Source organism: Orbicella franksi, chromosome 14 (assembly GCF_964199315.1).
Source record: "Orbicella franksi chromosome 14, jaOrbFran1.1, whole genome shotgun sequence".
Taxonomy (NCBI): domain Eukaryota; kingdom Metazoa; phylum Cnidaria; class Anthozoa; order Scleractinia; family Merulinidae; genus Orbicella; species Orbicella franksi.
The window spans coordinates 19,538,783-19,560,360 of record NC_138158.1 but is presented as its reverse complement, the minus strand read 5'-3'; the positions used below and the strand labels follow the sequence as shown (position 1 = coordinate 19,560,360).

Sequence of the window (21,578 nt, the reverse complement as noted above, 5' to 3'; positions counted from 1 at the left end):
CTACTGCACTTCTGCAAGAATTAAATAATCGCAGTGCTTCTATTGGTTAGTTGTATTAGCACACATAACCAAATTTGGCATCTCGCCAGGTTTTGTGCAGGGACTACGCGCAAAATAGCCAACAAAAATACACAACAAAGAACTTTGCCAGGTTTTTTTTAACCATTTTTCTTATTAGCTATGGTCAAAACTTAATGCAGTGTGCGTAGGTGAACACTTGAAAACACGTGTATTCACTGTAAACCTAAAGGTGAACGTAAAGGTGAACTAGCACCTATTTTTAGCACGTTTGTCGTGACGACAAGAACCAAGAAAACACCCTAAGATATGTGTAAAACCCAATGATAATATTTTGACTTTGCGCAAAAGTCCTCGAAAGATGACAGGACGGGAACACAACGGAAAACTGTTCAGAATGATTTATGCAGAGAGGGAAGTCTCTGGAAATGATTTTTACATGCGGACAAACTCAGTTAAAAATGCAAGGGTTACATTTTCAAGTTTCTTTGGTACTGTAGGAACATTTGAAAACTCATCAATGGTTAATTCCCTCTATATGAGATGCGCCTGCAGGGAATCCTCGTAGTTGTCCTCATGAAGACATATAATGAATACAACTACCATGATTCTCTGCAGGCAAGTCTCATAGAGGTGATTGACCATTAAAGTGACATATGATTTCTCTCAGCAAGAGTTTCTTTCTCTCACTCGCAAAATCAAAAAATTTTTTTTTTTTACTTAAAGGCAATACCTTTTGTAGTATGCTACCTTACCGTGTTTAGTTTGCTCAAACATGGAGACAAATCTCTTATTAATCATCTATTACGAGATTGTAGAATTGCGTGCCCATTAAGGTTGTTTACCTCGACCAACAATAAAAGACTAAGTTACACGGAAATCAGATTTTTTTGTCGCAATACTTCAATTTTTAATTGCGTTTTGTTTTCTTAGCCTTAAAGATCAATATAGCACGTTTAAATTGGCGTTATTTTAAAACTTGTATTTCACCTTCTTGTTGACACGTTTTCATTTTGTCTGATTAAGTCGTCTAGCTTGTCCGTAAGCATATCCATTGTTAGCCCTCAATAGCTAGCGCAGATTCTCGACTAAACGTTTTCAACTGAACTGACGCAGTGTAAGGTAAGTTTCCTATTTTTTCAATCTGCTATTCAGGCCCAAGGGTCCCCACTACGACGGAGAAAGCTGAAAAAGGTGTTCTGACTCTGAAAAACGCATCAAATGTTCTCCGTGCTCACTTCGCCGGAGAAATTCGAAAACGCAACAATCCGGCACCGGTCATTTAAGGCTGTGTCTGAGGAAAACTCGGGCAGGGAATTAAGTAACATGATTATCGTTTCGTCATCATTTTCGAAAAGTTCCGCTTTCAAAGTGTTTTCCGTCCACACTAAAACGTAAAGCCGGCGTTTTCAAATTCGGCTCCCGTTTGAAGAGCAGCTTTGAAAAGCTCCGTTTTCGTGGCGGATTAGCGTGGACGGTAGGCCTAACCGTAGAAATAAAGCTGCGTTTTCAAATTTCTCCGGCGTAGTGTGGACGGGGCATCAGCCAGCACGTGAACACGAACAGGTGGAGATAAAAAAAAAAAAATGCTTATTGCAGAATATTAAAACCAAGAATTGCAAGCATTACACCATAGTAGTTAATAACGAACGCAGTGGGTTTATTTACCAGACCAAATTGGCTCAATACAAAAAAAAAAAAAAGACAATTCGGTTTCTATTTTGTAAAGCGTCTAGGAGCATAATTGCTCTGCATGGGCAGACTCCTGCCTCCCATTAACTAGTCGCTCAAGTCCGCCCGTCTCAATAGAGAGAATTTATTGTGAAACAAAGGGTCTTGTCTTTGCGGAATTAGCACAGCTTTGGCTACATTGACTACAGATGAAGTCTAATTAAGTTAAGTTAGTGTTACTGATAAAAAATAAAATTAATTAATTAATTAACAAATTGATAAATAAAATACGATAGTCACTGATGAAAAATGATTGCTGGCAGACCCGCTCGAGGGTCAGACAAGGCATGCGCAGCACGTAAACAAAACTTTTTCCAAATAATGACAGTTATGTGAGGAATTTTAGACTAAATATTGGATCGAACCTTTTGGCAGTTTTAGAAGACCTGTCTCAAAGTGGAGAGCAATTTTCCGGCTTTAAATTTCCTGCCCAACATGCACTTTCTCCCAAAATATTTATAGAGAGATCTGAGGTGCAGAATTTCAAACAGACATTAATTGATGACTAACTTATTTTTTCACCAAAATGTGTTTTCCACAGGAAAGAAAATTATATTGAACAATCAGTCCACTTCTAGGAAAAGTCATCACAGGACAAATCAAAACAAGAAAAGAGTAAACTCAAAACCAGGAGAAAAACAATAACAAAACTAACCAGTGCACATAACTGAACACAATCACAAAGGCGTCCAAATGTCCAAGTATACTAATAGACCATTTCCAAGTTACCCTGTACCTCTGTTTCAAAACGAGTCTTCGTGCTAGAGCTTTCATAAGAAAATGAGTTTGATTTGCATGAAATAGAACCTGTAGGGTGGACACATTATCATATGAATGGTTTCACAAGAATACTCGTTTTGACACAGACGCAAAAGGCAACTCAGAAATGGCCTACTGAATTGTTACTGAAGAAGAGCGTATTTCACAGATGTGCAGTCGGTGAATTTTGGCCTCCTTAGGAAAACTTGAGTAAATTGCCCCATATAACAACTTATCAATTCTGTTTGAGGTAGATCGAGTTTATAATCTCAAGGAGTTGCCCGTACCAGAGATGGGTTGCTTATATAAGAAGGTGGGCCTTTCCGGCACGTAGAGGTAATCCAGTCAAAAATAATGGAAGTATACATATTATTATTAAAAACTGGATCATTGGATAATGCAATTCGAGAGTTTTCATTGGCTTAGCCATCGTGTGTTATGAGCCATTATACCATACTCTGCAAATATGGTAAGCGTACGCATGATTTTGGGGCTTTTTCATTTCTGTTTTAGTTTAGTTTAGTTCTCTATATTTTGGGGGCGCTTTTAATAAAACAATTATTCCACTCATGCTCATTGGATATGAAATGATTATAGCCAACACGGCGCTACGCGTCTCGCTGGCTATTTACCATCTCATATCCAACGCGCGCTCGTGAAATAATTGTTAAAGACCAAGTAGGAAAGCTATATGCTGATGCAGGTAGTCTAAAAGGAGCAGTCGCTGAACATTTGAAACGATCTATATCTTGAACCAAAGACCAAGCATATTTCTACACAATTATGGTTTCGTCGAACATTCATTTTCGTCGTCTCGTTTTATAATTATTCAGTTTTACTCTATTTAGCTACTCATAATTTGTCAACACCACTCCTCGGCTGTCGTCGTTGTCGAGCAATTACCACGCCTGTATGCGTAATCCACTGTTTTTAGCGACAACCCCGTTTTAATTTCTCGAGTCAGTGCGTTGCTTACAAAAAAAGAATGAATTTTAGGCGCGTGAAAACAAAGCCAATAGGTGTGGATGGCGCGTGACTAGCTTGAGAACCAATGACAACGAGGGCGCGTCTTGTTGTGCTGTTTCCATTTCCTTCGTGGACATTCGATGTAAATTGACGTAAGGTTTTTAGGTTGCTTTGTTCAATTGTATAAACAATAGTAGGCCTCTGACTTGCTACTGCACCACAACCACATGCAGTACTAGGTATTCGGAGAGGCGACACGACGGCGGCTGGTAACCTCTTTCGTGTGTTTTCTTAATATGCGCCATATGAATCAAATCAACAACCGTTGCGAGATCACTGGACCTGAGTAGATGTGAGAATTTGAGGTAAGATTAAAAAGATTCAATGACGCAGTAGTGATTAAAGTTAGATATGGTGTGTCTACAGTCATTTTTGACGATAAAATTGTCTTTACACCCAAAGTGGTGATGGTTTCCATTTAACAGAAACTACTGAAAGATGCAATTGCGCGTTCTCGATTTTAAGATGGCTGGTTCCAGCTACGGCCATAGTAACTATGATGCGGCCTTCTTTCCAAAGACCAACTATGCAAAGACGAATGTACTTTACTGACCTCCCCTCACTACGGTTCCCAACCAATAACATCGTGCAATAAGTGAGCTTGAGCGGCATCGTAGATCATGCTTTCCTCGCTGTGTCCTCAACAGTCAAGCATTGCACTGACAGTAAAATCGAGAAAAAGGCGCACAATCAATTACAAACTAATTACGAGAGAGGGACGCCTCGATGCACGAAATAAGAAGAGAGGGTTTATCTCGAAAGAATCTTACTAATCTATATCCATGCGAGTTTACCATCACTCAGTTAAGACATTTTTGAACGCTGCTTAGCTAAAGTTGGTTTCAAACGGATTTGTCTATAAACGGCGGGGTTGTTTACCGAGGTTATGGGTTTTAAGTTACCAAATTATGAAAACCACAAGGGAGAGATTGCGGTTTTCTAGATCCCTAACCGAGTTTTAATTTTCTATAACTTGCGCTAACTAAGCTTGCGTTGTTGGTTTCAATAAGGAAACTATTTTCTGCAAAAAGGTTTCTAGTACATAGAACTATTAGACCTAGCAAAGTGGGTTAAAAATCTGAAGGTGTTTCTGAATATTTGTATTCCATCTTTTTCAGTTTGTTGACAATAAGGTTATTAGTGCCTCAACAGGTTTTCAATTTTCTGTGACTGATTATTGACTGCTGAACAGGAAATTGTTATTATTATACTCGTGATTCTTATCAAGATACCACACAGAATCTCTAAGCTCAGCGGCCAATGCTCTGACAGTATTTCTCAAAAAAGTCAATCTCAAAACTCTGGTGCTGAAATCAAACAAACCTTACTAGTCTTGCTTCTGAATTACACTGGGCGGAAAAAATGTGTTCTAGTCTGGACGACACTATCGGCATAGAAAATGAAGGTATGAACTCAAGCTAAATCATTTTAAACATAAACACAAAATGGACTCCAATACCGGAGAGAATGAAAAAGGTTTTAGCCAGAGTCACCGAGTTTGAAAGTGTGTCTAATATTAGACATTATGTATAGCAGAACAGTCGAGAAAAAATTAAGCATCAAGTTCACCAAATCGGATGATTTGAACGATTGACATTTTAGGTCGTTTGGAAACATTTGTATGTTCAGATGGCTGCCGTTGGATTTCTTTGAAATATTCTTTTTTTCCCTGCTAGAAGTGGTTAGTTAGTATGAATACCATATACAATATGCATGGATAACAGGGCTTCTAGCTGCACGCACATGCGAAACATAGTCAGGTTATTCTATATAAAAACAGCCGTGAAACTGAGCTACAGTTAAAGCTCGACTTGTAATCACTCCAACAGCTCATTTCCTTATCTGCGGCCTTAACCCTTCAAAGCTCTTTGCTAAGTACCTGAAAGAAACAAGCCGGTTCAATTATCCGGCTCCAAACAGGCGAGACGAGCTTGTCTTAAGAACGCAATTAAGACGAAAATTACCCCTGGTCAACAACGTTGTTTGCTCAAACTTTCTATTGTTTAATGCTCACTGTCTTTACATTTGTGAGTTTATGATAATCTTCTAAAAAAGATGTCCACTTATTCAGTTCACGGATTACAGCTAGTGTAACAACTAAAGTAAGAAATGAATCTACTCTAAGAAGTGAATATACAAACTACAATACAAAAATAACTCAAAATACCGTGCAAAGCAAAAGACAAACACATCGGGGGATGGAGAGGGAGACATGGCGGACTGCATTTTCCGCATCCATTAACTTTCATTCCTGGTTTCCACCTCTTCAATGGTGCTTTTTATATGGTAAAACATTACGTAACGTTGCAAAAATTTCCCCCCTGTTTCCGCTACTTTGGGAACTAACCCCACTTCCCGCCATCTCTCTCCCCGGGGAGAGAGGTGGCCCGGCCCCCTATACGCCCCGTTTACTCCCAGGTTCCCGCCCTCTGCCCCCTCCGAAAAAGCACGTTCCACTCGATTAGTAAAGCTGCCTACAAAAACTTAAAAGAGGCAGAATTTTGATAACCAAAATAGATGCTAGTATATCAAGAACGCTTAACGTCAGAAAGTTAAAGTACTTTCTTGATGGATCCATCAAAGTCCTTACTAAGCTATGCTTCTGTTATGCAGCAGAGTGTGCAGTTGCTTTGGAAACCAGGTTTAATTATAATCGCCCATTCTTTGTCCTTTCTAACTGTTAATATTCTCAGTGCGACAACTTCAATTCGCGAAAACATCTGTCAATACACTCTGACAGTCCAGTGTAAAAATACAACATAAACGGTGCATTTATCCAAGAAAAGCAATATTCCACACCCTGTTTCCGCAGCAGTTGACTGGCAAAGCTGTAAGTTTCCTTTTTCCGGGCAAGTCGAAGAATAACAAGATGTTGTTTTGGTGTTTTGTTATCAGAAATGCAGCCACTGAGAAAAAAAATGCTAATCAGTTCGGTTTATGGGCATAGAAGCGTGGCACCGCCGTCTAGTGCATCGGCGTTTTAGATGAAAAACACACAAAAAAAGTGAGGCTTTCATCATGAACGTGCTTGATATAGGTTCTTACCCTTTCTAAGCGCTATATCAGACAACACTTAGGCACAGTTGTATTTGGAAATAAATGACACGGGTATTGTTAATTCGACAGCAATTCAAGTGCAAAGTGGTTTGGGAATAAATGACCATCGCTAGCCGTTCATTAATGCACGTCCATTACAGTTCTCGACTCTAAAATGTTTATCTACCTAAATCTTGTCCAATACACTTTATTGGAAAAACGATTCTGCAAACTCTTTACTCAACTTTTGTATCAGTTATCACATCTGTAGATTTAAAAGATAACGTTTGTCTGTGATTAACAGGGGGCCATTCAGTTGTATTTTAAAAATAATACTACCCAATATCAAACGGTGAACATACTACATGGACAACAATCATTGATATCACTGAATCTGCTCTGGGACAGGTAAACACTTCGCATGATTCTTTGGATACTGGATATTCTGTTTATGTATAGTTTATATAAGTTAGACCAGAGTTACTTCATGTCAAAAGAACCTGAGGCAGCTCGAAAGCAATGAAACACGTGACTTGTTAATTAACTCGTTCACTCCTAGGGGATCTAAACGTCAAAAATAAACTGAAAAGAGTCGCATTTTTCAGTTTTGATAAAACCATTTAGTAAGCAACACCGTGAGGAATAAAAAAACTGCTCATAAGCTTTCATCTGAATGGTCACACACAAAGATGTAACTTTTAACACTTAATTGTTTAAGTTTTGGAACTAGTTATCAGTCGATCAGGACTATGACGCAATATATTTTCAATGATGAAACAAAATCTTCTTTCTCGCTTCAACATTACAACTGTCTTTGAAGACTTCTGAGTAAGGGACAACGCAATTTCAGTGTTATAGTTAGTTTGCAGCTTGTATTGTACAAAGAAAATACGTTTGTGTTAATCTCTTTGTTGACTGGAATCGCGCCAAAAACCAAGTATTAATGGGCTTGCATATTTGTTGAGTAATTTTCAGTAAATTAAGGAAACCATCCTTGAAGCAAAATGATGTTGTAAGATCTTCAATCTTGATAAACTTCTCAATAGATGTTACCCATTCAACTATGATGTTAGGTTCACCTCGTGGATAATACAAATAAAACAGATTTCATCCACGTACTTCTTGGTAAAAACAACTTGAAACTCTGGTTTGGCAAACCGGCTGTTCTTGTTAGTCAGTTCAGTCACTGCGTGGAACAGGCAAACTCCTTACCTTTAACACAGAAATGACTACAAATCACGTGGGATGACACGGCTATTGCGACGAACGAAAAGTCTTTAAGTGATCTTAAATCAGACAGTCCTGAATTTGTCTCAACAAAAATAGAAGGGCAAGCTTAAATCAAAACTTGTCACAAACAATAAAGCAAATCTTTTTAATCTTTGCTCAGCTTTTGAACTGAGTCCATTTAATGAGCTTATTCATTTTACAGTATTAATTGCCTTTGGGTTTATTTCGAGCAACACTTCTTATGTTAAACATGCCCGCGAGCATATTAACTTGTTTTGATCTACACAAATCCTTCGACTGTTTTCCAAAGCCCGGCGCAGAGGAATCCCTCTCTTAAGATGAAAACGTAAAGGATACTCATTTCTTGAACTAACGAGTTTTGTTGCTAAGATATCACTCTTGTGATACGATCAGTTTAATTCATTCATGAATAATAAGTCGGAAGCGCGGGCTGACTGGGACAATTGACATGTGAAGAGTTAACACTGGTTCATTTTGATTTCAGACTACGTAGTTGGTCAATGTACTGAATACAAATGACCGTATTGTTTTATATTGATTGATATACTATGACGAGATCCGGTCCACTAGAGTTGTTTTGGGCATTTTTTCAATCTAAGTGTTCAAAGTGAGTGGATCCAAGTCTACCTTCCGCATATGGTCAATGAAAACAGCAAAATCTGATGTTTTCTTGACTACGATTAAGGTAAGCAGAAAAGCAGTAGAATTGGTAGTCACATTGTCGAGAAGCGTCGTTAAAGTAGCTAAATGTTTGTAAGATTCAACTTGAGGTTACGCTTCGTCAAATTTGGAGGCTAACGTCCATAAAACCACGACGTTTTTCAATAACAACGGGGTATTCATAAACTAGCAGAGTTTCTAAGTGTCCAACTACGTTTCCACTATTAGTATAAAGGATCATTTAATTTCGTTTCTATGCGTGATTACCAATGATTTGAACTTAACCGACCGTTGTTTGAGTTAGGCTTGCCTTCAGTTTGTTGTTACTGAGCGTGCTGTGAGGATTAGTCGAACCGGATAATGACTATAGTCATGTGACAATCTTTAAGTTCATCTCAAACCGCGGGAACTGTTTTGCTCAAAAACTAAACTTGTCGTTTCTTTGAAAACATCATAAGAATCACTGATCCATCTTGTTAATGTTGTATTCACGATATTTTATGTCCAGTGACTCTGTAATACAACTTTCGTCGTAAAATGGCCGGATATCATTTGACACTACATGCGAGTGGCAATATCTATCCTGTCGTACTCAAAGCGCGCGGAAACTACACAATCGTACAGCTTTGTCGTTTTAGTTCTCAAGCCATTAACCGTCTACTTTAGGGCTTCAACCTTATTCAAGGATCAATCACGTTGTATAACATCGCATCACCAACCCCGAAAATCTTGCTTGTTTTCGTAGTAAGTTTAAAACAAAACGGTGATATAGCTACTATATAAGTACAGTACTTGCGAGCTGTTTCATTGTCTTTCCAACCGTATCATTCATATTTGCACTGAGCCCTTCAATAGCGAGCCTGCCTGGCTCATCATTAGTTTGCTGACACAAAACAATTACAGTTAAAGGCACATGCAAACAAGTTAAGCTGTTAACAAGTTAAATCTGGCCAATAATGTCAAGTATACAAGGGGTGTCTGTCATTTAGTCACCGTGCTATAGCCCTGTAAGCTCAATGGATAAAAACCTTAACAGCATGTTGTTTCTTACTTTATTCTTATGCCTTTTTCCAAAAATTGTTTAACACTGCAACATGTTACTTTAAGCAATAATGCGCAACAAATCCCTGGCAGTAAGTGTGAACATAAAATCACCAGAATTGAAAACAACTTAAGTGTCTGTGAGCTTCAGTTGTCGATTCATTGCGACGTTTTCCCATGGCGATATTTCATCCTAATCTGCGAGCAAAGGGCAATATGGCATGCATACAATATATATGTGGAATCATGCTAACGTGGTGCACAATGGTTCGCGAATAAAGCAAGAAATCTTTCAGGGCTCAAACGCAATTAGCTAAAAAATCTCGTGCGCGGCACTTCTGACTTCGCCACGTGTCGTTGTGAATTTATCAGATCTGGTATTGAACGTTTAGTAACTTCTTGAATGAGGGAGAGATTTCGATCGAAAGCTTAATAACAGGCCGGTCCACCAACTGTGTTGTTGAAAAATATCTGTTGTGGTACTGAAATTACTAGTTGAAAAGAATGGCTGACTAACAACGTAACACTGTTCTCAGTAAAGAAATTAGACGTCGAGTAACAAGTCACTTTCAGTAGTACGTGTAAATACTCCCCATTAAAGAAAATATCAAAGTTTAGTTGGCAAAATATTGACAAACAAACAGTACCGCAAGACAGTACTACTCACTAGCTTTCATCTAAATGATCACACACCACGGCTCATTTCATCGACGAATGAAGGTAACTTTGTTTAGTTAAATGAATTAGCGCAATTAACAAACAAACAATGATCGTTTCTGACTAGAAAGTGGAACTTAGTGACGTGGTATGTTCGAGATTAACTCTGTTCACTGTACCCCTGGAGATCATGAATTAGATCATTGAAACAGTAGAAAAACAATATTTAAAACGATGCGTTGGGATTCAATACTAGTGAGAAAATATGGTGGCCTTGTTTAGCTTTGTGCTAACTCGGTGCAGTGGAGTTGAGTTACACCAGTACGTAGCCTGAACTGATGAAAACTAACTGCGACTGAACAGTAACTGAATGAGGCTAGACTAAATAAAGTAAGAAGTAAAACATGTATCTAAGGAATTCTAGATAAATATGATGGCCTTGTTTAGCTGTATGCAAACTCAGTGGAGTGGAGTTGAGTTACACCAGTACATAGCCTGAACTGATTGAAACTACCTGCGACTGAACAGTAACTGAATAAGGAATGAGGCTAGATTGAATAAAATAAGAAGTAAAACACGTATCTAAGGAATTCTAGGCTGTTACTGAGGATAGCACAAGGTGGCATTGAAATATCGGTACTGACTGTGTACTGTGTATAACGCCGTGTTGGCCTCCGGTTAGCCATAGCCTGTTCAAGGCTCTTAGAATGCGAGAGAAACAGGAAAAATGAGAAATAAAGACAGAAAAAGAAGAGCGCCATTATCACGCTTTTTCCACCACTTAGTAAGAAGACCCCGCGACGAGGAAGAAGAGCATATCAGCGTAGTAGTGTGGGTTTTTACTGTAAATGCGGAAGTCTGACTGAGAATTCCGAAGTCTTTCCCATCAAAGTTGCTCATTCAAGGTCTTCACACAGCTGTGCGAATAATAAGAGCACTCCTACTCTCACAGCTGTCGACTTGCTAGCCTATAGGCACTGACGAAAGACAACGCTTTGTTTGTGCCAAAATATGCACACAAACAAACCTCAAAAGACTGGATTCCCGCTGGCAAGCCGTTAGGTGTGTACACTGACGAATGAATCACTTGTATCATTGACAGTGCTAAACTAAGGAACACTTGGTGAAAATTGTTGCGGGATTTCACGGTAAAACTACGTCAAGTCCACGCGATCGAGAACCTTGACGTCGTCGTAAACAAGCCAATCAAGATTTTCCACAAAAGAAGGGCGGCGTTTTTTTTTTTTTTTTTTTTTTTCTCACCAGCGAGAGCTTAATTTGATGCAGGTACGACTTTTGTTTTGTTTTGTTTTGTTCGAGGAGAGCTTAAACCTCACTATCAGCCGACTTGATAAATGATGGTGATAAATCAACTGTCAGGGCCGCTCGTTTATCAGTTAGTGAAAAGAAAGAAAGAAAAAAAAATTAGTTTCTAGACAGTGGTGTTAAACTTTCGCTTGAAGGCATTTTGGTCATAACAGCTTTTTGGTTAACAAGACCAGTCTCGACGTTGTTCCTTACACTATTTTTGTAACTTATGATTTACATATAGAGTTATCCAATTCTACTGACCTAGACATTTTTACGACCTTACGGAGTAATTATCATCTAAGCGGCTAGCCTTATTCTTCCTATTTCCCACTGTTTTGCATACGTAGGTAAAGCAAAAACTTATCAATGAAAAGCTAACCCCCGCGGAGATTTTTTCTCGTGTGTTTTGGTGTTGTTTTCGCTTTTTTCGCGCCCAAAACCACAGGTCGCGCATCGTTTGTATTTATTTATGTATGTGGTCCACATGTTGTTCGCCGTCGCGGTTTGTTCTTTGTTTATATGGACGGATGAAATGATTTATTACTGGGCAAGAAAAACATTGATGTCTGTAACAGCTTTATAAGGAAACCAGCCCCAGGGTTTGCTTGCGGACTGTCTCCTGTAAGGTCTTTAGCAGCTCAGCTATTCGCCAAGTTTCAAGTTTGAACCGACATTCTCACTCTACAATTTGGCATTCGGTCCATGGAAATAAGCAAAATGTGTTATACGTTGCATCATATATCGCAATTTCCTTCTAACGACACGCCTAGTCTGCCAAGCTGATTTCAGCATCTAAGTTCACTTGATGCAGTCGTTAGGGACCAAACGGCGAAGTTAACTGCGACGTAGAGAGAAAAAGAACTAGTTAATCATTTCCGGCTTTAGCAACTACGAATTACTTAATTGTTCAGCCACACATTTCGATTCATGTAAGATTTTGTTAGTTAGGAATCTTTTGGTTGTAACCCCGTCAACGATATATGCAAAAAACACTATATCCAATATTCTCGCCACATGACCACTTTTCTGTCAGACAATATAACCTGATGTTCTAATAGTAAGAAAACTGGATTCTGATCACTCACAGTAACTGTATAGGAACATAAGCATTCCTGCAGGTGTTTTAGCTACCAGTCTGGCATCAAAACAAGAACATTCCACCTCGCCACAGAGTCCTCGACAATTTTGGTCAGCGAAAGGATCAAGGGCTCAGTTAGTAACCAGGCGCGAACGTGCACGGCTGAAAACGAGTGGAGACCAAGTAGAGCCCATCAGTGTGATCATCACCACATCCTTGTTATTTGGCGCCATTTCTTTTATTTCGCCAGTTTTGCAAAAAAATCTGAGCAATGCCGGCCATCCTGAGAGATAACTAAACAGCCTAGCTTCCTGCTATGTTTCTGTCACTAAGCAGAAGAATGCAAATAATTGAACTCGAAAGAGATAAGCCTTACTTTAGATCCGTCTCGCTGATAGCAAAGGTTTTCATAATCCAATTCTTAACGGGTTTGGTCTACTCGGATAATTGGGCGATTAACCTTTCCAAGGTAAAATCTGTATGTTGTTCGAAATTGGACAATCATTTACCATTTTACTTTGTCACAGCATCGCGAGGCCAAACTGCAACAAACCGCCAGGGCGCTTTTCTTTTTGATCAGTAAAGTTGTCACACATTACTGGTAGTACTAATATGACAACGTCTGACCAATCTTATACAACATAATAAACAGAACCACAAGAGCCTAGTCGGTTCTGCTCAATAGCTTTCATGATTGGTAACATACGTATACTCAAGGTTCCTTTAATTGATTCATGGTTTTATTCTGAGGTGAAAGGGGTTAAACTATTAAAAGCTGCTCTCTCAGTGATCTAATAATTACATTGTAAGTGTCCCTCTTGTAGAGAAAGTTCTAGAGCCAGTAATTCTATTTACAGCCTTTCATCGGGCGAAAGACTCGTTGAATCTAAGACACAACTGAACCTGATCTCAGTTGACTGAAAGTCCGAGAAAAAGAGCTCAGTTTAGATGGGTATCATGAATCTGGAGTGGAAGCTGCGATGCCAGTGGTGACTGTGGCGCAACGATGCCAGCGGTGACCGTGGTGCACTTACGATCACTCGCGATAAAGTAGATAATCGATCAGCATCTGCTTCTCGAACGGCAAAACCTTTGGCTAAACTTGAAGTACACTAATATAATAACACAAGTCGCTCAATTTTGACTGAGAGTTCCTTTCGTTCACTCTTTTGCCTTTATTTGCCTCTTTAACACGCAGTTCATCCAATACAATTTTAAGTCAACTTAAAATCATTTCAGCACAGCCATGTTTGGCGGTAAAAGACGAAATCACCGCGTAGTTTGGAGTCCATTCATAGCATGCCCTTCAGTCTAATTTAACCTTGTCACACGAGTAGATCATTCCTAGTACATCGCTCTTTTTCGATTAAAATAGAACTTTTTGCGATAAAGGAATAACATGGCATATTTGTGTTATCTCCAAAGTTAATCCCTTTATCGTGTGTTGGTAGCTTGTGACGTATCATGAAGGGTGGTCAATGACATGCGCAGCTGCGAGTTATCAAAACGCGAAAGACGTTGTAGTAACGTGGTGAATCTGTTTCCCACATGCACAGTCAGATATTAATTCTTCATGATCTATGGCCTTTGTCTCACATAGATAGAAACCGACAATGGTTTATCGGTGAATGTTATTTGGTATTTCCATTCCGGTAATAATGAGCGGCCGAGTGTCGAGCTCATTACAAAGAACTGGGTCGAGACATGCCGTGTACGCGTTTGCCCTTTTCATACCAGGCTCCGAGTAAGGATCAGTATAGTCTAGTCGACCATTTGAACCGTCCTTGTTGTCTTTTTATCGTTGGTATGATTCAAGTTTAATCCCTCCACCCCGGCCCACCGTCTTCAAATCATGGCAAGAACTGCGCATTTTGATAATTAGACTTGGAAGACGGCCGGAGGAAACTGGAGGACACACTAAAATAACCCTACAGGATGAGTCAAGTCTTTTGCCATAATCCTATTTAAAAGGTGGGATTAAGACGACTTGGCTAATGGCGTCGCCGTATCGCAGAGATTTAGTTAAGAATCGAGAATTAATCTTCTTTCGCAGCGTTTCCTTTATAAATGATGCATAAGCTTGAATGGAAAACAGAACAAAACCCTGACAGGAATGCTTTGGGACACCGTAAGCTCTGGGCGCAGGCCAGTCACTTAACGGATTAAGAAAAGAAAACAGATACGGCTCTATGCGATTGGGGCTTAGGTTTGTACGAGAACGATGGATTCATTGACGTTTTGATATATAGAAAAGCATTTAATGTATAACCAATGGGCTCCTTGTAAAAGAGAAGGGACTTTGATACACTGAATCAGTACCACAAAAGAGGATCGGAAATCAAACAGCCTTAACACAGTGCAGGAGCTAATTTACATTGAGTCCTGCGTAGGCCTCATCTGTCTTTCTGAGTAAGTGCATGTTTTTGTTTGATAATTAAGCAGAGTGTACTCAAACTAAGATAATCATTTGACATGACTACAAAATTTGCAAGGTGATAATTGGAAACCTTGCCATGGGCCCAACATTTACCTATAACTCCATGTCCTTCTGCACTTCATTTAAGTTGCTGCACACTTGCTTCAAAAACTGTGTAGTAAAACTGATATTTTCACCGCGTTAAGGGACGCGAATGTGCCAGAATTCACAATTTCAGTGGACAGACCCGTTTCTTCACAAGAGTTTTTGCTAAGTCAAAGCTATCCGAGTAAAGCGCTTCTCAGTGAAAGCCTTAAATCTAGTGGACAATGTCACGTTGTGTACCAGAGAATTTTCCGTCTAGAGGAAACGGTATAAGATTCGCGTAAGGCAGGTTTGACTTCTCGTGACCTCCAGATAGACATCTGTAGCCGGGTCTTCCGTAAAATCAGTGTAAATTAAAATCCCTCTAAAAACACCAAAACTGACATTCTTCGGTGATTGGAGAATGCAAGTTTTGGTGTTTTCACGACCAAGTTTATAGATAACCTTTCAATCTGAAGCAGGTGCCGAGTTTATATTCATCTTTACGACAGTGCTCAAGAAAGAGCCCCGGCATGTGTCCCTTGTGACGAAAGTTCTCTAAAAGAATACACTTTTTGATGAAATGTTCAAATCACTGTATTTTCGCCAGTTACCGGAAATCGTCGTCTACATTTCGACGGATCGCGTCTCGGGTTTTACCGCAAAAACGCATTGTGCTAGCTTTTCAATTTTGCTCTTTTCTGCTTGGTAGCCTAAATTTCTTCAAATTATCGGCAAACATTTGATATTGAAGCAGTTGAAACCCACTTCTATGAATCGCAAAACTAGTGGAGCAAAGTTTGCAATTGCTTTGCATTCTTGCAAGGAAGTGAAATAGAAAGGTAATCATTGCGGTTAAAACTCCCGGGGGGGGGGGGGGTGCTCCCTTATATGGGCTATATAGAGTAAACAGGGTAGGTAAAATTGCAAATTTTGGTCTTTAAGCGAGTTTTGGGACTCGGGCCGAACGCCCCCACCCAATTTCTCTGGGAGTACCCCCGGGTCTAAACGCCCGCTGACTAACAGAGACTAATCACAGGTCTTGACGGTAATTACAAGGTTAAAGTCTACGTCACGCCATCATCAGCTGTGACTTCAAAAGTCCAAAGGCTGATCTACTCAAGGTAACCCACATTCTGTAAATGTTCCTGACATACAAGGTGCATTGTTTCACTACCTTGCTGCAGAAAAATCTCCGTCCAGATTTCAGCACCAAATCAAGTGTTGACGAGCTTATTATTCTTGTTCAAAGTATCCAAAGCTTGCCGTGACATGACCGCTTAATGATTCAAGGTATATTCTAAGTCAGTGAAATTGTTGAACATTTTAAGCTTCTGCGGACAACAGTACCTAAATTGCTTCGCTTTACACCATAACTGAATAGCTATGCTTCATCTGTAAAGAACGAGAGCCAAAACATATGCCCTTCCTCGTTTTTGTATTGCTTTTTAATTCTTTCCGAAGAAATTTTAAGTATGGTAAAAGGAAACCCCATTCTTTTTAAGCCCCAGGATTTATGTTAAGGATCTTTGTGTCCTGTTTATACAGTGGTGCTTTATCTAATACCCTCTAGCCCCTATAAGTAACTTACTGGCCTGGTAAAACTCCAGAAAAAAAGGCATCTATCTTTCTCTTAAAAGATAGTTTGGTTTATTCTATCGGGAGATCTCTGAGAGATGTTCACTGTAGAGTTATTCCAAGGCTTCAAAAGGAATATTCGGTAATCCCGGCTCGAGAGTGAATCACCAAAAAGAAAGAACGTGCTACGGAAATGGCGGGAAAAATCGCAAGATTTCTTTGGGATGCCATACCACATCCATACTGCGTTCAAATGGAAGTTGAATCCTAATTAAATTATTATTAAACGATTAAAAAAAACACACAAGTGATTAATTAGGAAGTCGTACTTATCAGAGGGCAAACATGTCGAAACTTAATTGTCCGTGGGTTTGACAGAAACCTTCTTTTAAATCTTTTAAGTTAATTTGTCTAAAACTTGGCTCCTTAAAGCTGAGAAATCCATTTAAGTTTTGTTTTTGTGTAGCTTAACTTTCATCTAATTGAACGAGTTATTTTCAATGCCCGCTGGGGTAATCTTTGGGTAACTCACAATGATTTAAAGACGAGCCTATTTTCGTTAAATTCTCACCCTGTGACCTTGTAAAATCTATTATTGCAAATCTATTAAGTCTTGTTTTTATGTAGCTAAACATGCATTTAACTGGGAAAGTTATTTTCAATACCTGGTGGGGTGATCTTTGGGTCATCACTATTTATTCAATTTGGAGCTCACAACAATTCATGGTCAACGTTGAGCGTATTTTTTTAATTCGCACCATGTGACCTAAAATCTATTAGTACAGTAGAAATCCTTGTTTAATGGCTTAAGCTTATTTCTTGCAAAGATTTGCCTTAAATGCGGTTTAAACTCAAAAAGGGAGCGCAAAGAGAGTGGAAGTACCAGTCAACACCGACAGTTATGTATCCCGGCAGTGTGCAATACCTATTTCAATGTTTCTCATTTGTACTCTCTGGCTAAGTAACCTCCACTAAGTAAAACGTTATTGTGCTTTAATGTTCTTTCTCTAAGCAAGTTTATGGACATAGGACGTCACAGTGTGAACATGATGTACACGAAAGCTGTTAAGTGGGCAACTGACTTTCACTGTTTATTGTACTACACAAGGCGGTTATAATTTCTAAAAGCCTTTCACTGAAACCCTTCATGTATGTGTGACCATTTAAGTGAAAGCTACTGAGCAGTACTTTTATGTGTTACTGTTTATTATGCTGTTCAAGGTGGTTCTAAATTTTAAGTCTGTGGATGAAACCCTCAGTGTGTGACCATCTACTGAGCAGTACTTTCATGTGGTACTGTTTATTATGCTGTTCAAGGTGGTTGTAACTTTCAAGTTTGATAAAACGCCTTGTGTGTGGCCATTTTTGAAAAAGGTTCTTGAACAGCACTCTCATTTGACGCTGCTCAATCTTTTTTTTTTTTTTTTTTTTTTTGGAGTCATATCAAATTTGGGATATTTTGGGACACGACCGTAAAGTTTCGAGAAAGCGCAAGTGAAAATTAGTAACGATATGATATCTCCTTCAGTCCGTCAATTTGAATGCCACTGTCCTATTATTTTGCCGCATTCCTGAAATTCCTGAACGTCCAATGGGAAATCGTCTTCTCTCGGCTGATTCGAAGACGTTCGCAATTCTTACAATTCGTCTTAATTCTACAAACAAGACTAAGAAATCGTGAAGACGCCAAATTGAAAACAAAAACAACAATACACGCGCAACGTACTTCAGCCGATAATACACGCAGTCTAACTATTTTGCATAAGCAACAACAACAATGACCTTGTAAGGCCAAGGTACTAATAGTGAGAGAACATAATCCCGTTTATAACAGGAAGTACTTTAATCAATCTTCTTTTCTCCGTCTCCGGCTTATTCTTGTGGATAACCATACACCTTTGAAGCTGGATGTCAAGGCACCCTGACTCCAGGTTTGGAGTCAAAGTTACAAAATTGTTGCCAGGTTTTCCTTCGATTTGCAGAATTTTTGCAATAAACACCTCTAAACTCTAGCCACAACATAACAATAAGAACAGCATTTCAGTAAATTTTGAAAGGAATGTCGTAAAAATTAAAACCGTAAGTGATCACGAAGTAAATCCCACTTCCTAATGGATTCCGGCTAATTATTATATCAATGTCAATAATTGTTCTAGACTGACTTGTTGGCCATGGGCTTTGATCCAATGAGCCAGGCATCAGTTTGACGTTTCTCAGAAATAATTCTAAAATAATGTGACAACCATTCTTTAAAATGTATAGTCTCTATTAAAAAAATAAAACGAAAGAACGTTAAAACAACATCAAAAAATCCAAAAGAGCAAAAGCGCGCGTGAAAGTTTCAGATTACTTTTCTGATGAATTTGCAACGTTTCAAAGTAATGTACTCCCAGTTATATAGCAAATCACGGCTAAAACGCTTTTTTTTGGTAGAATTCGTTATTGTTTCACAGGAAAACACCACAAAAGGGACAGTAAAAGTACTAACAAGAGTACGCTTGCCAATGCCAAGGGGGATTATGGGTATGGTGGCAAAGAACCAATCAGGCTCAAACTTGTAAACAATGGAAAAGTACAATTCATGTGCTATCAAAGTAAAGAGATTACATGATCAATTTAGATTGTAAATACCACTCTGTAATAGCGTATTCTATATGAAACGAAGAGCTACAACAACACAAAAGCGTTACCTTATATACGTTTCAAAGAAAGTTTAATCAGTTGAAAGGGGATAAACTCAAGCACATGGTTACAAAACTACAACATCCGATCACAAGAGCAAAGCGACTAGGTAAGCATCTCTTAATTACTCGAATAATTGATCAAAATTTTTTTGGTAATCAAAACTGTGGAAGTCGATTGCTTTTGGCGATGATTCAGCGCGTATACATGATGCACTGGTGTAATGTATCATTCACTGTGTTACATTAGGAGATTTATTGTTGTACGGTTTACAAGCAAGTCGCTGTAATTGACCTCACGGTCCAAAGACGAAACAGATACTGCTATTACAGTATATTCTGCGGTTAGAGAATTTATTTACGTCGTTTGAAAATCATGCAACTATTTGTGTGCACTAACACTGTTTTTCTTCCACTAAAATTTTTCTTTCCCGTTGCGTTAAATGATCAAATAAGAACAGTTTTGTTCCACTAGGCAGTAGATAGTAGTCAGCGAGGCTCCGCATTGTCCTTTTCGATTCAAGTCATACAGTACGCTTCGATCGATCAGATTGTTATTAATGGCAATTTCGTTGGTTCACCGCCCTGCTTATTGCCACAGATCATTCTGTATAGCAATACAATTACCTCAGTTTTTCAGATTCATTTCATTTCAGTTTCATCATGTATAAAATAAAGTTTTGCCAAAATTGTATTGTGATAAGATTGACGGTTAAAATTTCCATTTCTATTAAATCACATAAATTCAAGAGAACGCGATAAGTCTATTGTGTTTTGAGACGACGAGACTGCATATAAATGAACCCGGATTGTGAAGAAGATTCGAACAACACCCAGTCTGACAAAGTGCGGTCGGACGAACTCGAGAAACTATATCATTTTTTGAGCGCGAAAGTCTAATCGAGCTTACTGTACGCACAGGAACTCAACTTCTATAAAGTGATTCGTTATTAAATGGATGCCACAGCGATTGTCAAAATTTTGATTGTCCCAAATCAAAACCAAGCCTTTGTTATTCACACAGCGTTGTTTGCTTTTGCCTTTTGTTCGTCTCCTTTGGAACCGGTATATCTATTTTTCGTGGATGTGGAACACTTATTTGCTGGATTTTTATTGTTTCCTGTGCATTGTTACCTCCTTTTTCCGTTGCACGAGGCTTAGGGGTGAAAAAAGAATAGTTCTTGCGGTTAAGAACGAGACGAAAATCGACTTTTCAATAAAGTAGATCAAGGAGAGTGCGTTGGCAAAACGAATTGGGATTAATAGCGCTTACCGATTGTCTCGCAGTAAATGGAATTTCGCACGTCATTTTAACTAAATTACGAATAGCAAGGACCCTTGGCAGTCACACAATTGTTTGATTGGTTGAATCGTGAAACGAGCATACCAGTTTATTGAAGGGCGTTTCATGCACTTCTATCATCAAATAGGTTAGTGAGAAAACAACAAAACGGCTCGTTGTGTCACACAGTTCACTCAACTAGTATTCTGACAAATACTGGAATCGGTTCGCTCGCAAAGTTTATTGTCCAAGTGTCTTAGAACTCTTTTTTTGTTCGGATGGCGAACAAATAGGTTCCAGACGGTGGAATGTCACTGTTCTCTCGTTGCAGTAAGTCACATTCTGTTTCTGTCTTCCTGTTGATTCTAAGCTCGTAGAAGTTCTTCCAGTTTTGCAGTGTAACATCAGCCCAGCATTTGACCTAATATGTTATCCTTTTTATCACAATCAACGCCCTGTTCACACGGCTTTTTAAAGCTGATCCGCGTCCAAAAGCTACATGTGGGGCCTACAGGGGTCTCAGTGCAGGATTTCAAGTATTTGGTCCCTTTCCAATGCAAGGCAGACAACTATGAGCTTTGAAAATGCTTTATTAGCTACAGTTTTTAATTAAGACTGAACAAGTTTAATCGGGGCTCTAAATTAGCATGTTTGTTGTTTTTGTCTATAAATTTAGTTTACTGTGACATGAAAAATCCAACCTTATCAACAGTTGACCCGCAACTGTCCACAACTTCGATTGTAACAGGAAATGTAAACATCGGTCTTAAATGTTTGGCTCGGTGAAGAACGTACTTCCTGCCCAAGTATTGACAGTTCTGACGCAGGCAGGCCAACAGTGTTAAACCCTCTTGTTAATTCCTTGTTCCTTTTGGCAGTTACTCAAGTTCAATGACGAAGCATGTATTCAGTCGAGGATATTCTTACTTTGCAATGGCTACGGTTGTAGTCAAGAGCTTTTATGACGAG

General features: G+C 39.0%; 1 protein-coding gene across 4 annotated transcripts in view; it reads left to right on the top strand.

Annotated features, from left to right (window-relative positions):
• Positions 1-2,535: 2,535 nt before the first annotated feature.
• LOC145467598 (receptor-type tyrosine-protein phosphatase delta-like) overlaps positions 2,536-21,578 on the top strand; it is a 59,627-nt gene continuing 40,584 nt past the window's right edge. The window contains exon 1 of one of the 4 annotated variants that reach the window (XM_081451175.1): positions 2,536-3,839. The gene's annotated coding sequence lies outside the window, so the exon portion shown is untranslated. Of the gene's footprint in view, positions 3,840-7,323; positions 19,438-21,578 lie in introns of those variants that run through there. The other 3 variants (XM_081451176.1, XM_081451177.1, XM_081451174.1) reach the window with 3 other exon arrangements.